General features: G+C 41.6%; 1 long non-coding RNA gene across 1 annotated transcript in view; it reads left to right on the top strand.

Moving 5' to 3' along the window:
• The first annotated feature begins 3,493 nt into the window (after positions 1 to 3,493).
• The window catches only part of LOC140129077 (uncharacterized), a 29,813-nt gene continuing 18,323 nt past the window's right edge, over positions 3,494 to 14,983 (top strand). Inside the window, exon 1 of the long non-coding RNA XR_011855294.1 lies at positions 3,494 to 5,638. This is a non-coding gene — a long non-coding RNA (uncharacterized lncRNA). The remainder of the gene's footprint in view (positions 5,639 to 14,983) is intronic.

Below are 14,983 nucleotides of genomic sequence, written 5' to 3'. Positions count from 1 at the left end.
GGTTTACGGACAAGCAATTCAAGATCTACGCAATACTGTGCAGACGCTGTCTGATCGGATAGCCCATTTGGAGAATCAGACTACACCACAGATCCCAGCAGCTACAACAGTGCCTAAATTGCCACCATTCAGATTTGGTGGAGACCGCGACAAATTCTGGGGATTCCTCAACCAGTGTCGCTTATACTTTGCTGCAAATCCTACTCTGTTTCCTACGGACAAATCTAAAGTCTTGTGTATAATTATGTTGTTGACACATAAAGCCATCGCTTGGGCAAATCCGTTAATTGAGACTGAAGATGCCCGGCTGAACAACTTGAAGGACTTCATCGATGCCATGAGTCAGATGTTTGATGACCCCAATCGTGCTGCCACAGCTGAAGCATCATTACTAGTCTTACGCCAGGGCAGACGCCCAGTCACTGAATATGCAATGGATTTCAAGAGGTGGGCTGTCGACACTGATTGGAATGATGCAGCAAAATTATCTTTTTTCAGAAAAGGGCTATCTAGCTCCTTAAAAGATGAACTTGCTCGTGCAGAGGCCCCCGTAGAATTGGATGCCTTTAACCTCAACCTTCCTCTCTCCCTGTCTCTTTCTCCAGGGAACCCCAAAGGAAAATTTCCCGGGAACCAGTGAGTGAGGCTATGCAAGTGGATTCCGTATCTCGAAGGGAAAGCAGCGACCGAAGGGAGCGTAGGCTGCGGGAGAACTTGGCCTTTACTGTGGGAAGTCGGACCACTTCCTTATCAACTGCCCTAGCCGCCCACGGAAGTTTGTAGCAGCCCTTGCGGATCCTGACTTTTCTGAGGAGGAATCAACTGCTTCCGAAGCTGAATTACCTGAGAAGACAGTAATTCATTCCATTTCTTCAGTGGCTCCTCATATTAAGAAAGAAAATAAAGACTCCCATTGCTTTCTACGAATCAAGCTTCTGATTAATTCTCAGTGGATACCCACCTCTGCTATGGTGGACTCCGGAGCTAGTGGCAACTTCATGGACCTCTCTTTTGCTTTGAAGCATGGGGTAAAATGTTGTAAAAAACTTTCGCCCATGGTAATGGAGACTGTGGATGGTTCTCCACTGAGTTCAGGGCCAGTGGATCAAGAAACAGAGCCACTTGAAGTCATTATAACACCCCATCACCGTGAAGTTCTACCATTCCTATTAATTTCATCTCCACATTTTCCGGTTATCCTAGGTTTGCCCTGGTTACAGGCACAGAATCCTGTTATCAACTGGGAAACTAAGGAAGTAAGTTTCCCAACAGGTGATGCTCCTCTGGCACTCCAGTCTGAACAAAGTCGTGAGAAGTCAGTACAGGATGTCAAGACAAAAGAATAACCTCTTGTATACAAGGAATTTGCAGATGTCTGTGATAAACAAAATGCAGATAAGCTCCCTCCACATCGACCATATGATTGCCCCATAGAGTTGCTTCCTGGTGCATCTATACCTTTTGGAAACATCTACCCTTTGGCAGGCCCAGAACTACAGGCCCTTAAGGACTATATAGAAGAGAATCGAGCTAAAGGGTTCATCCGTCCATCTTCCTCGCCAGCAGGGGCTCCCATATTCTTTGTAAAGAAAAAAGATGGCTCACTAAGACCGTGCATCGACTACCGTGAGCTAAATAAAATTACTATTAAAAGCCGTTATCCTTTACCACTGATCCCCGAGCTTCTAGAGAGAGTACGACATGCAAAAATCTTCACCAAATTAGACCTACGTGGCGCCTATAATTTAGTCCCCATAAGACCCGGGGATGAATGGAAGACAGCTTGCAGATCACGTTATGGACACTTTGAATATCTCGTTATGCCCTTTGGCCTATGTAATGCCCCAGCCACCTTCCAACATCTTGTCAATGATATTTTCAGAGATCTCCTGGACCAGTTTGTAGTTATCTTCCTAGATGATATCTTGATCTTTTCCAACTCAGTGGAAGAACATCAACGTCATGTGATGCTCATTTTAGAAAGATTAAGAAAGAATCATCTCTACATTAAGATTGAAAAATGTGAATTTCATCAGACTGAGATCCAGTTCCTCGGCTACATAATTTCGCCTCACGGATTACAGATGGACCCCAGCAAGATCAAAGCAATTATTGAATGGCCTACTCCTAAGAACTTGAAGGATGTACAATGTTTTATAGGTTTTGCCAATTTTTATAGACGTTTTATTAAAAATTTCTCAGAAGTAATCGCCCCTATCACACAGCTGACTAAGAAAAAGAATGTTTTTGCATGGTCTTCTGAAGCACAGGAATCCTTTTCTCGGCTAAAATCCAAATTTACGACAGCTCCTATATTAGTTCATCCCGATCCAGAGCTTGCTTTCATCGTAGAAGTAGATGCTTCAGACTGCGCCATAGGAGCTATTCTGTCACAGAGAAGAGGACAGAAAGTTTATTGCACCCCTGTGCTTATTTTTCCCAACGCTTATCACCTGCTGAGAAGAATTATGATGTGGGGAACAAAGAATTGCTAGCCATCATTGCAGCCTTTAAGGAATGGAGACATCTTCTTCAGGGAGCCTCACAGCAAATAATAGTTCTGACTGACCACCGTAACTTGGAATTCATGAGATCTGCCAAGTGTTTGTCCCCTCGTCAAGCGCGTTGGAGTCTGTTTCTCAATCAATTTAATTTTGTGATCTCATATAGGCCTGGTTCCCGTAATGGTAAAGCTGATGCTTTGTCCAGAATATTTTCCAATGACTCTTCTACAGTTCCACCAAAGACCATCCTTCCTGAATCTAATTTTGTTGGAGTAATTCATAATAAAGACTTGCTTGAAGAAATACGAGTAGCCTATGACACCGACACTTTGTTATCTCGACCACCAGATGACTTACATTTAATGCTTAAAAACAAGATGTGGACTCATGAGCAACAGCTGTATGTACCCGAAACAGTAAGATTAAAGATTCTACAATTAGTCCACGATTCAAAATTAGCTGGTCACAGAGGAGTACAGAAGACGCAAGAATTCTTAGCCCGTTTCTTCTGGTGGCCCAGTTATAAAGGGGATTTAAGAAAATATGTCAAGTCCTGTGATATTTGCGCAAGATGCAAGACACCACGTTCCTCACCCACAGGCTTATTACAGCCTTTGGCAGTCCCCTCTCGTCCCTGGGGTTCTATATCTATGGACTTCATTGTAGATCTACCCCCATCTAAAGGTAAAGATACTCTCCTGGTAGTAGTGGACCGGCTCACCAAAGCTGCACATTTCATTCCATGAACGGGTCTACCTTCTGCAAAACACTCCGCTGATTTAGTAGTCCATAATGTGTTCCGTCTTCATGGAGTCCCTGATGAAGTTGTCTCGGATCATGGAGTGCAATTCACATCAAAATTTTGGCGAAGTTTCTGCAAGGCACTTGATATCAGAATCAATTTATCAACCGCATTTCATCCTCAGTCTAACGGGCAGACAGAACGCACAAATCAGACTCTTCAACAGTATCTCCGGTGTCATATTTGCCACTTGCAAGATGACTGGATAGATCTGCTCCCGATTGCTGAGTTTTCCTATAATAACACTCAAAACGCTTCCACCAAGCAAACTCCTTTTTTTGCAAATGTAGGTTATCATCCAAATATCCTTCCAAGATTTCCCACCATGGCATCTATTCCTGCGGTAGAGGAAAGGATTTCTATGCTACAGCAAAATTTGGAGTTATTGAAAAGAACACTAGAGACCGCCCAAGACAATTACAAGAAGACTGCAGATAAGCACCGTAGACCAGCACCAGTTTTTAAGATTGGGGATAAGGTATGGCTGTCCACCAGAAATCTGAAACTTAAGGTTCCTTCATCAAAACTGGGACAGAAATTTGTCGGACCTTACAAGATTATGGGGATAATTAGTCCAGTAGCTGTTCGACTCAAGCTCCCGCAATCTATGAAGATGTTTTCCATACATACATGTTTTCCATGTATCTCTTTTAAAGCCTGTCATACCCAATCCTTTTCCGGAACGAGAACTTCCTCCTCCAAATACTGTGGAGATAGACGGAGAAGAACAGTTTGTGGTGGAGAAAATCTTGGACTCAAGAATTTTTAGGAACCGCCTACAATATCTCATTAAGTGGCAAGGTTATGGACCTGAAGAGAATTCCTGGGAACCTGTGAATAATGTTAATGCTCCTCGACTGATCAAACAGTTTCATCAAAGACATCCTAATAGGCCGAGTCAAGTGCCGTCCAGAGGCCGCTGTTGAGGTGGGAGTAATGTCAGGCATGGCTCTGCTATTCCCCATCTAGTTTGCCTTGCCCTTAAGTTTGCCCTCAGTTAAGATGGTGGATGTTGTCTCAACCGGGTGCCATCTTACTTCCTGTTTGGTATATATTTCCTGTCCTGCTCAGTAGACATTGCTTGAGTATTGTGTTTAGCTCCTGCTTGGACAGTCCTCTTGCTTGGAACTCCTTCTCCGGATTGTTCCTCCTTTCTGCTTGCTGAACTACTCCTCCCAGATTGTTCTCCTGGCTTTTGCAAGTTCTGATTACCTGCTTGTTGTAGTACTACAGTTCCCAGCCTGCTTGCTGCACCTCCTGTGTCCACCCTTGGTGCTTCCAGTGTCCTGTCTAGTCCCTGCTATTGGATTCCAGCAATATATCACCAGTATCGTGACATTAAGGTTTACTCACCTGTCCGCATTTCCCTGCTGTCTCCCGCGATCTAAAGAAGGTGGCAGACACATTATGCCTTGTTGGATCTTCTTGCCTTGTGCCTTAGAGAAAGCTTGCTCCTGATGTCTCATGCATTTATGATTTCCCTTGTAACCTTGGCTCCGTTCCTGATTTCACTCCTCTGCTGCAAGCCATGACCTTCTGCTACGTTCCCGTCTCTAATCCCGTGTTGCCTGTCCTGACCACCTGCCTGTTCCCAACTACGATTCTCCTTTACAACTCTGTACTTTACTTGGCCGCCAACGCGGACAAAGTCGCGCCTGTGGAGCGACCTGGTGGTACCATGCCAAAGCAAGTCCAACTTGCTCTGCTGAAAGCTGGGTACCACTTAGACTCCGCTCCCAGGTGTCAACTTACATCATCATCCGTGCTGGTACACTACCAGTGGCGTAACTTCCGCCGTAGCAGCTGCTACGGGGCCCATGAGGTTCAGGGGCCTGGGGATGCATGGAACCTGTGTGCAGTGCTATGCCAAGTGGTCCGGGAGTGCACTGCCAGGTGCCTGGCAGATCGTGTCCCCGGGCCCCTCCCCCTGTGTCTCGGCTACCGCCTACCTCTCTCCTGGCCCACCCACAACTCCTGGATCTCCCAGTCCCTGAAACCGCCCGTCCGCTAACCACCTACTTTCCCCGTCCTACGGCACAGGTGACCGCGGCTCGCCTACCTGCTGCATAGCGAGGCACAGTTGATGACCATGCTCCCGCCCCAGAGAACGCACCCCCCACTCCCTCCCGCCCCAGCGAACGCACCACCCTCTCCTTCCCCCCGGCGAACGCACCCTCCAACCCTCCACCCGAGAGCACAACCATACCGCCCCCCCCCCCGAACAAGCAACCGCTCAAACACCCCCCCCCCTCCTGCCCGAACACCTGCCCGAACAACCACCGTAACACCCGCCTGACGCCACGGCCGGGTGGTCACCTACACATCCAAAAAGGTAAGTAAATACATATGTATTTATCTGTCTGTATATGTATATTCTGTGTATATGTATATACTGTATATATTGTATAGATATATATATTGTGTATATGTATATACTGTGTATATTGTATGTATATTCTGTGTATGTGTATACACTGTGTATATTGTATATACACTCACCGGCCACTTTATTAGGTACACCTGTCCAACTGCTCGTTAACACTTAATTTCTAATCAGCCAATAACATGGCGGCAACTCAGTGCATTTAGGCAACTGTGTGATGCCATCATGTCAATATGGACCAAAATCTCTGAGGAATGCTTCCAGCACCTTGTTGAATCTATGCCACGAAGAATTGAGGCAGTTCTGAAGGCACTACTAGTGTCAGCCACAAGCAAAGAAAAAAAAAATATTCTAGCCCTAACAAGGGCTGTTGGGTTCTTGTAGACTCACTCCTGCCTAACAGTAAGCTAATATAACACCCTAACGCTATCCCTGACCAGCAGCAGCTCTCTCCCTAACGGCCTCCAGACAGAGAATGATGCGAGCAGCGCGGGCAGGGGCTAGTCTATTCCAGGGTCACCTGATCAGGCCAGCCAACCACTGCTATCGATGTGTAAGTGTACCATGTCATGCTGGGTGGAGTGCAGAGTCTCCTGGCTTGTGATTGGCTCTGTTTCTGGCCGCCAAAAATAAAAACAGCGGGAGATGCCATTTTCTCGAGCTGGCCAAATATTCGTCCGAGCAACGAGCAGTTTCGAGTACGCTAATGCCCGAACGAGCATCAAGCTCGGACGAGTGTGTTCGCTCATCTCTAGTTAACATGTCTTGTTTTAATCGTGCTAGTGCAGAAATGACAATTTCCGCAATTATCATTATATTCTGGAACCATCCTTTGCAACCAATTTGATTTTGGAGGTAATCTATTCCATACTACTGTGTCTTTTATTGGTCTTTGTACTTCTAAAAGTTATTATAGGTGGTATTTTTGTCACCCCTTTTTTGTCCCTTACCATCTGCTAATTTTTCCTGTACTTTTTATTTCTATTGTCATAGGACTATAATCAAAAGAAAAGGTAAATACTCTATTTGTTGAGCGCTCCCTTAACTTTTTTGTTTTTTTCTTTCAAAAGATCTTTACGTTCTGAGGCAGCCCCCTTTTGATGTCTTTCTCAATCAAAAGTTTAGGATATCCACGCTGCAGCAACTTCTCCCTCAAATCATTCGGTTGTGCTACAAAAATTGCATTGTTGCATTTATTCTCCTTAATCTGACATATTGTCCAAATGGGAGTGCTTTATTACTGTTTCGGGGAGATAACTACCAAATTTCAACAGGCTTCTTGTCTGTACTTGCTTGAAATTTGTTGGAACTTTCTTTTTTTTTGGCAATTGGCCAACGTTACTTGACTATTCTTCTGTGTATTTGTCAGGATTTAAACCAGCGTCCTATTGCCTCTCTAGTCAATTCTCTACCACTGTCTTATTTACTCAAACGAACCAGAAACAAAGTTCCAAAAAAGTATTCAAAAATAGATAAATGTTATTGTAAAGAAAATCTAAAAACAGCATGTATATACATACAAAAAGATGGACTACTGTGCCCAGACGGAGTCCACCCCAGCACTAGACAGCGTGGGCTGAAGCTGTATATAATATTTTACACAATGGCAATTGTAGATAGAAATAAATAAATAGACAGTGGATACATAAGGACATAAACAATACTCATAAAGTGCATATATTCATCAAATTGTCCTCACCCATAGTGCGAATAAGCCCCACGCTGACCCCGACGCACGTTTCAGCTGTCAAGCCTTCATCTGGGGGTGATGTAAGGCCGACCCGGATCTAGTATAAATACAAGTACCCAGCCAACAAGTACCCATGCACACTTTTCAACACCAATTTCACATATTTGGTCACCATTCATTGTTTGTTAGCAATCCCTTCCTATCCTCCCCATTTTTCACATTGTGTACACATTTCTCACACACTTTTGTTTTTTCACCCCATGCACATTTTCATGTATATCCTTTCACTACCCATTTTTTCTATACATCAGGAGTATTGCTCCTGCTCAACCACACACTTTTTGTTCATACTGCACAACACTCATGTTATTTAACAGTTGGCACTATCATCTCACACATACACATATCAAACACATTTTGGGCACATAAAGAAATAAATAAAGCACCTGGATGCAATAGTTGTACCACGATTTTATATATATATATATATATATATATATAATATATATATTTTAATCTTTTGTTTTTTTTGTGCATATACACTCTTTTTACAAATACACATGTACACGCGCCTAAGTATAAATGGCGATAACATATATTTATATTCTGTAATATTTCTTAAATTACATGTTTTACCTTTGAATCCTGCAAGGTGTTATTTACCTAAATCCTGGTGATTTTATATCCCATATGTATGCGCTGAGTGCGCATGCGCAGGCAGATCGGCGAACGGACCGGGAGTGTCGCTTCTGTGCCTGGCATCTCGCGTCCATGGTTACCTCTGTGCTCGCGTCCTGACCCGCATGCGCCAGAAAACAGCAGCAGTTTATTTTCCAAGTATTTGAGAAACATCACCTGGAAGGTATTTGTTCATTGGCTGGGTACTTGTATTTATACTAGATCCGGGTCGGCCTTGCATCACCCCCAGATGAAGGCTTGACAGCTGAAACGTGCGTCGGGGTCAGCGTGGGGCTTATTCGCACTATGGGTGAGGACAATTTGATGCATATATGCACTTTATGAGTATTGTTTATGTCCTTATGTATCCACTGTCTATTTATTTATTTCTATCTACAATTGCCATTGTGTAAAATATTATATACAGCTTCAGCCCACGCTGTCTAGTGCTGGGGTGGACTCCGTCTGGGCACAGTAGTCCATCTTTTTGTATGTATATACATGCTGTTTTTAGATTTTCTTTACAATAACATTTATCTATTTTTGAATACTTTTTTGGAACTTTGTTTCTGGTTGGTTTGAGTGTTCTCATGTTCCATGGTGAATACATGTATTTAGACTTAAAAATTTTTTGCAAAAATTCTAGGTTTGGTTTTGGTCACTGTCTTATGTAGCCTGATGGTTTTCTATCTGTCTTTTTGTTATTGGTGTTTCTTCATTGCCTGTTAGTGTTTTTGGGACCCAGCTGTGTTAATTTGTGTTATCCTATCAGGAGTGGCCGGGCTCCATTTAAGTATGGTTTTGTCATTCAGTATTTGCTAGGTATTGTTGTATCTGCAGCCTATCCTTGGCTCTGTTCTGTAGGAACGTCTATACTTTCTTAGTAGCTTGTTTCTTTGACTGTGTTGAGAGATTCTGTGAGATTTGTCTGTTGTCTTGTATTCACTCACCACTTTCCTGTCTGTTCCCCCTTGTCTGTATTTATTTTATAATGAGTGTTTTGTAGACCTGCTCTTGTTGTTACCCGTTATTGCTGTCCTTTCTATTGCCCTCCTTCCTGTATACCCTCGGTTGTGTGTTTGTATGCATGCTAGGAATACTAGTTCGCTAAGTTTTACTGGCAGCAATCCTTTAATAGGAAGGACCCAAATTTAGTACACCAGACCCTAGTATCCTTCAGTCCTTTTCCCTACTACTACAAAGAATCAAGTTTTGTTGGTTCCTAACTGTATGATCTTAAACACTGTCATTTAAGATCAGTCTCTTGCAATATATTCCACAGTTATGAAGACCAAGCAGTGCATTTATCTTTTGAAAAAACTGAATATATATATATATATATATATAACATTGAATTAATTGTATTATATTACATTGAATTATAAAATTTTCTAAAAAGAATTAAAGTAAACCTACCATGCGGAATCTACCATCAGAAGTAGATCTGATGGTATATTCTTCCTGCCTTCCTCTGCCCTAAACTGTAATTTAATAATCATGGATAATCCTGGATTGAAAGAGCCTTTATTCACAGATACACAGTAAAACTTACAGACAGTGTGTGCCATGACGCAGCGTGGGCTTTGTACAAAGCACACAATAAATTAAGATACACTCCTAGCACCTATCCTAACACTATGGCAGAATAAGTGCTACTCTAGCATACTAGCTCAGGCAAACAAAAAAACACACATTTTTCAAATAAAACAGCTAACCTGCATCATGGATAATCATGGAACCAAACCTAACTTGTTAAATACTTTATTTTAGTAATATGTAAATAAACTGCAAAGGCTACTGGAGGGGTGTACTAACCTTAGCTCCTAGTGAGAGGCCATGCAAGTACACGCCCCAGTGGCCTCTGCAGTTAATTAACATATTTCTAAAATAAAGTTTTAACAAATTAAGTCACAGAGTGCCAACTCCTCTACATAACCACCGCACACATGTGCTTAGGTTACATACTTATCATACCCAGCTACAGAGAACACTGGAGAATTTTTCATAAATTCATGATAGATTGAGATCTCTTTGATCTGAATCTGTCTAAAAAAATGGCAGGTGGAATGAGTTTTAAATGCATGTGTAGTTATTCTACATTTAAGTCTATGGGAGTTATAAAAAAAAAAGCTGAGCAAATATATGCACGCACAAAGTGAATCAGCAGACCCCTGTTTTGTTCTCCCCACTTTATAATGTCCCCTGAATGCAGCCTCTACACATAATGCCCACTAAATGTGGCCCCCTTTCTAATAATTTCCACTGAAAGGATCCACCTACTTAGTAATACCCACACCGAATCATTTACCCACTAAATAATGTTCCCACACTAAAGTCTCCCCAGTGCATCCACACTGAATAATTTCCAACACTGACCAATGCCAATGCCCCTCAATTTGCCACATAACTGTATAATTTAAAAAATAAGCATTAATGCTATCCTCTTTTTCCACTACATTGTGCCTCCTGCTCCAGGCTATTATATTGAGCTGCTTGAAGCAGGACACACAATCGGTTGGATCTATTATTGTGCCTGCGCTAGTTTTCTGTCTGACTTTGCACTAGAAGGAATGCCTAACCATATCGCAGGTCATGGGATCACCCGTGCCCCTAGCTGCCCGCAGCGCCAGCGCGACTCACGTGTGCCCGCTCCTGAGCCTTGCCTTTGCTCCGTGCGCGTGCAACCCCGTGTCCTAGGGTGCGCGCGTGCCAGCTTCAGGAAATTTAAAGGGCCACCGCACCATTAATTGGCGCTAGCCATTTTCCCAGAAGGCTATCTAAACCTGTCTCTCCCATCACACCCTGCCGGATCTCTGTGTCTCACAGCCTTAGAAAAAGGTCCCCAGCGATATTGCACTGGTAGTGCAGATTACACTACTTTTGATGAATGTGGGCCATAGACTTTTATTGTGCACAGTCACTGGTGAGGCATGATACATGCAACTTGCCTCACTGCAACGCAAACAAAGTGAACAACCACATGATACATGCAACGTGCCTCACTGCAATGCAAACAAAGTGAACAACCACAGAGCAAACTACTGAGGATTTGTGGCAGGACGATGTCTGTATATTGACATGGGCAGAGTGAGTGGTGCTTACTTGTTGATGTCAGACAGACCGTGTGCATGAGGCCATATACATATAGATGTATATTTGCCTAAAAATGTACATAAAGATAAATACATACATGAATACACATATACATATAGCATATAAAGTAACTATAAATTGAAAATCTTCCCTTAGTACACTTACCAGTGGCTGAGAGCAGGACTGAGGTAATGGCTTCAGTAATTTTCCATCTGGACCTGACTTGGGGCGGGATCTGTGTCCGGAGCAGAGGTGTACTGCACTGCACTGAGACATCCGGGGCTCATGCTTTTGACCAAGCGACGCCCCTAGTCAGAGTGAAACACAATGACACTATCAGTAACACAGATGTTACATTTTCATTATTTGCCATAAGATCCTATTCGATCCGGTGATGCTACTTTTTCTCTGCAGGTAAATATCTGACCAAGTAAGACTTACCTTGTGATTTGTGTATGTCACATATATCAGTTGCACACTTTTATTTACCATTAAAACACTACAGCTGATGGAAAACTGATGCAAAGATGCTGATTTTATGATTTTAAAAAACCTAACCAATAGCAATTGATATGTATAAATGTACCCTTAGATGGCTTACTATGAGGAAGAAGTTGGCCCTTTTTTAATGTTGCATCTTAACCCTCAACCCTTTTCTTATCAAGTCTTGACAATAAAATATATGCATAGCACATACATAAACAGAATTTGGGCACATTTGGTTAACTAATTTCATAATGTCATAGGTAAAAGACTTTTGCAACATTTTTAATGTATGGAAAAAGAGCATTAAAAGATCTTTCTATCAAAACAGAATAGTAGGAGCAGGATATGCTATCCAGGGACAATGAGCAGGATAATAAAACCAAGTACATCATATGTTTCACTTCTTTACCACGCTCAGTTACCAAGGATGTTGCTTTAGGATGTTCAAATGAAACCATCTATACCTTTACAAGGGAATTACCTTTTTAATACTATCAACCAGAAGGCATGTAAAATTTAATGTAAAAACTTCTATAACCTACTCTTCTAAGAATGCTAATTGTAGGTCCTCTGTTCCCCGGATCACTGATAATATACCAATTTACCTTTTCAATAACCCTTATTTCTGTGCCCTATGTGCAAGAAGTCATCTTCTATCAATCAAAATTATGTCACATTTATATAGAAATATTATTCAAACCAAATGATAGATTGTGTAGTTAACAGCTAAAACCAATTTATACACAATTTATCCTTAAAACCTTGCAATATATTCATTTCAAATATGGAACAGGATACTATAATGTATGTAACAGCAAAGAATTATGGGAATTATGAATTTAAGAAACAAAACTGCTACTAGACTACCTCTTCTTGTAATGTAGGTGGATTTTAGTTGTTCAGATTGTGTTTCCAGCCTGGTCCATTAACCCCAATTATAGGTCACATAGATTTCCCTGAGGGTAGAGTTGAGCAGTTTCCCATTTAATGCTCTTTTTGGATTATGCCTTCATCATGTTCTATCCTCCTAATCCCTTAAATCCCTATACTCTATCATGTTTGTAAGGATCAGATTCATCCATATGTCCAGTTCCACAGCTAACTTTCTTAGCAAGGCAACTTAAGAAAAATTACTCGAAATTTTTTTTCAGAGGAAATGGTAGCATTCATGAAGTAGCCCAAACTGAGAACGATCAAGGTGTTACTTCACTTTACTCACTGGTTCAAGAACATGCTAAAAGATGTTCTCCAGAGAATATAAGTTTGTGCTTGATGATTCCTCTAAGTTAATCATGTAGGAAACTGTTGTAAAATGTGAATCTTCTGGAACTTTCTTTTCTGGTAGGCTCTACACATGGAGGGGAGAAATTGCCAAGTATGTGTGAAAAGATACATCCGCACAAAAAAATCTGCACATGAAAAATGAATGGGAATGAGTAAAATGTTTAGCTAACAGATGATGTGAAAGAAAAAACTAATAAATAATCAATACACCTTTGCTCAAATATGTATTAGAAACGGGTAGATACAATTAAAATTAGTGGAATATTGGTTCAAAAGTAGGTACCTGTTACCTCTTCCCTAAGGTGGTTTGGGGACTTTTTCTATGGTGAAAGCTGTAAAAGAAATTAGCAGACTTTGATACTCAATGTATTATGTGCTCAATTTAGCATCCACTTTGGGGAAACCCTTGCTCTGAGACACATTTGAATTCAGGCAGTCCCCGGGTTACATACAAGATACGTTCTTAAGGTTTGTTCTTAATTTGAATTTGTATTTGTAAGTCTGAAATGTATTGTTTATAATTGTAGCTCCAGGCAATTTTTTTTTTGTCCCAGTGACAATTGGATTTTCAAAATTTTGCTGTAATGGGAACAAGGATTATCAATTAAATGTCATTACAGACACCTTACAGCTGAAAATTGCAGCTCGGGGCTAAAATAAAACATCCAGAGATCTTCACCAGAGGTCACATTGGGCAGAGAGCTCCGCCTGTAACTAGAGGTCGCCTGTAAGTCGGGTGTCCTTAAAGGGAACCTGTCACCAGGAGACCCATTTTTAGCACTCCCCCAGTCCCCACAGAGCATAGTACATACACTGCCAAAGTGTTTTTGTATTAAAAATAGGTTTTACATAAAAAAAGATATGTTATATTGTACCTTTCATAAGCATCTGCTGTGTGACTAGGCAGTTGCCTTTTGGGAGTGGCTGGAAAGGGGCAGTCCCGCCCCCCTCCTTTGGGAAATTGCTTCTTCATGTGACCTTTTCAAATATATGAAAACACCCATCACTGGGCTTAGCGACGCCCCCTGCTCCTCTACAGCCAATCCCGAGTGTTGGGAGCTATTCATATATTTGAAAAGGTCACATGTTTCCCAAGGGTGGGGGGGGGGGAATTTTCCTTCCGAGACCCTCCCAATTGGCAACTGCCTAGTCACACAGCAGATGCTAATGAAAGGTACAATATAACATATCTTTTTTTCTGTAAAACCAATTTTTAATACAAAAACACTTTGGCAGTGTATGTACTATGCTCTGTGGGGACTGGGGGAGTGCAAAAAATGTGACAGGTTCCCTTTAAGTAGGGGACTGCCTCTATGGAGAGCATAATTACCATTACAAGTGATACAGTATATTTTATGTTGTAAGGCAGTTGTTTTTATGGGGGCACAAAATAACAGGTCATAAAAGATCAGTTTTAGATCTAAAATATGGTGCTACTTAACTTTTTTTTATTTATATTTTTATTGTTATGCATGGTCAGGGAACAGACTGGGGAGACAGACAAAGATCCTGAGATTAAATCCCCTTCCCAGCATTCCTTGTATAATTACCCTACCTACACTAAGCAGTCAAAGTGCAAACACGGAGACAAAGACAAGACAAAAAAAATAGAGAAGTATGGTAGTTAGAGATCAGCAAATTTGTTGAAATTCGATTCGACCCAATTTGCCAAATTTTTGCGCAAAATATTAGATTCAACCTGAATTGAATCATGATGAGTCACATTAAAAAACAGATAACCAGTAAATGCAATATTTTCATGTCCTCTTTGTTCTGTATCAAATCCTACTTTTGTATTTTAATCCTAAAGCTTTTCATTCCTTCTGACAGATGAAATGAAGGGGAAAACCCAAACATAGTGGCAACGTCATAGAGTGGTGGAGGGTGAAAACAGTATTATGGAAGTCACAGAGTGTTCAAGGGAGACAGCGGTCAGTTGGCAGCAGCATGAGTAGGCCGCAGAGTGGCCCATTGACAAATAATGGAGGTGGCAGCAACATTATAGGCCAAAGAGTTGCACAATAAATTTGAAGTTTGAAACGAATTTAATTTAAATTTGAAGA

This window comes from Engystomops pustulosus, chromosome 4, assembly GCF_040894005.1.
Source record: "Engystomops pustulosus chromosome 4, aEngPut4.maternal, whole genome shotgun sequence".
In the NCBI taxonomy this organism is placed as follows: domain Eukaryota; kingdom Metazoa; phylum Chordata; class Amphibia; order Anura; family Leptodactylidae; genus Engystomops; species Engystomops pustulosus.
Note: the sequence above shows the minus strand (reverse complement) of the source record. Positions and strands in the feature narration are given on the sequence as shown.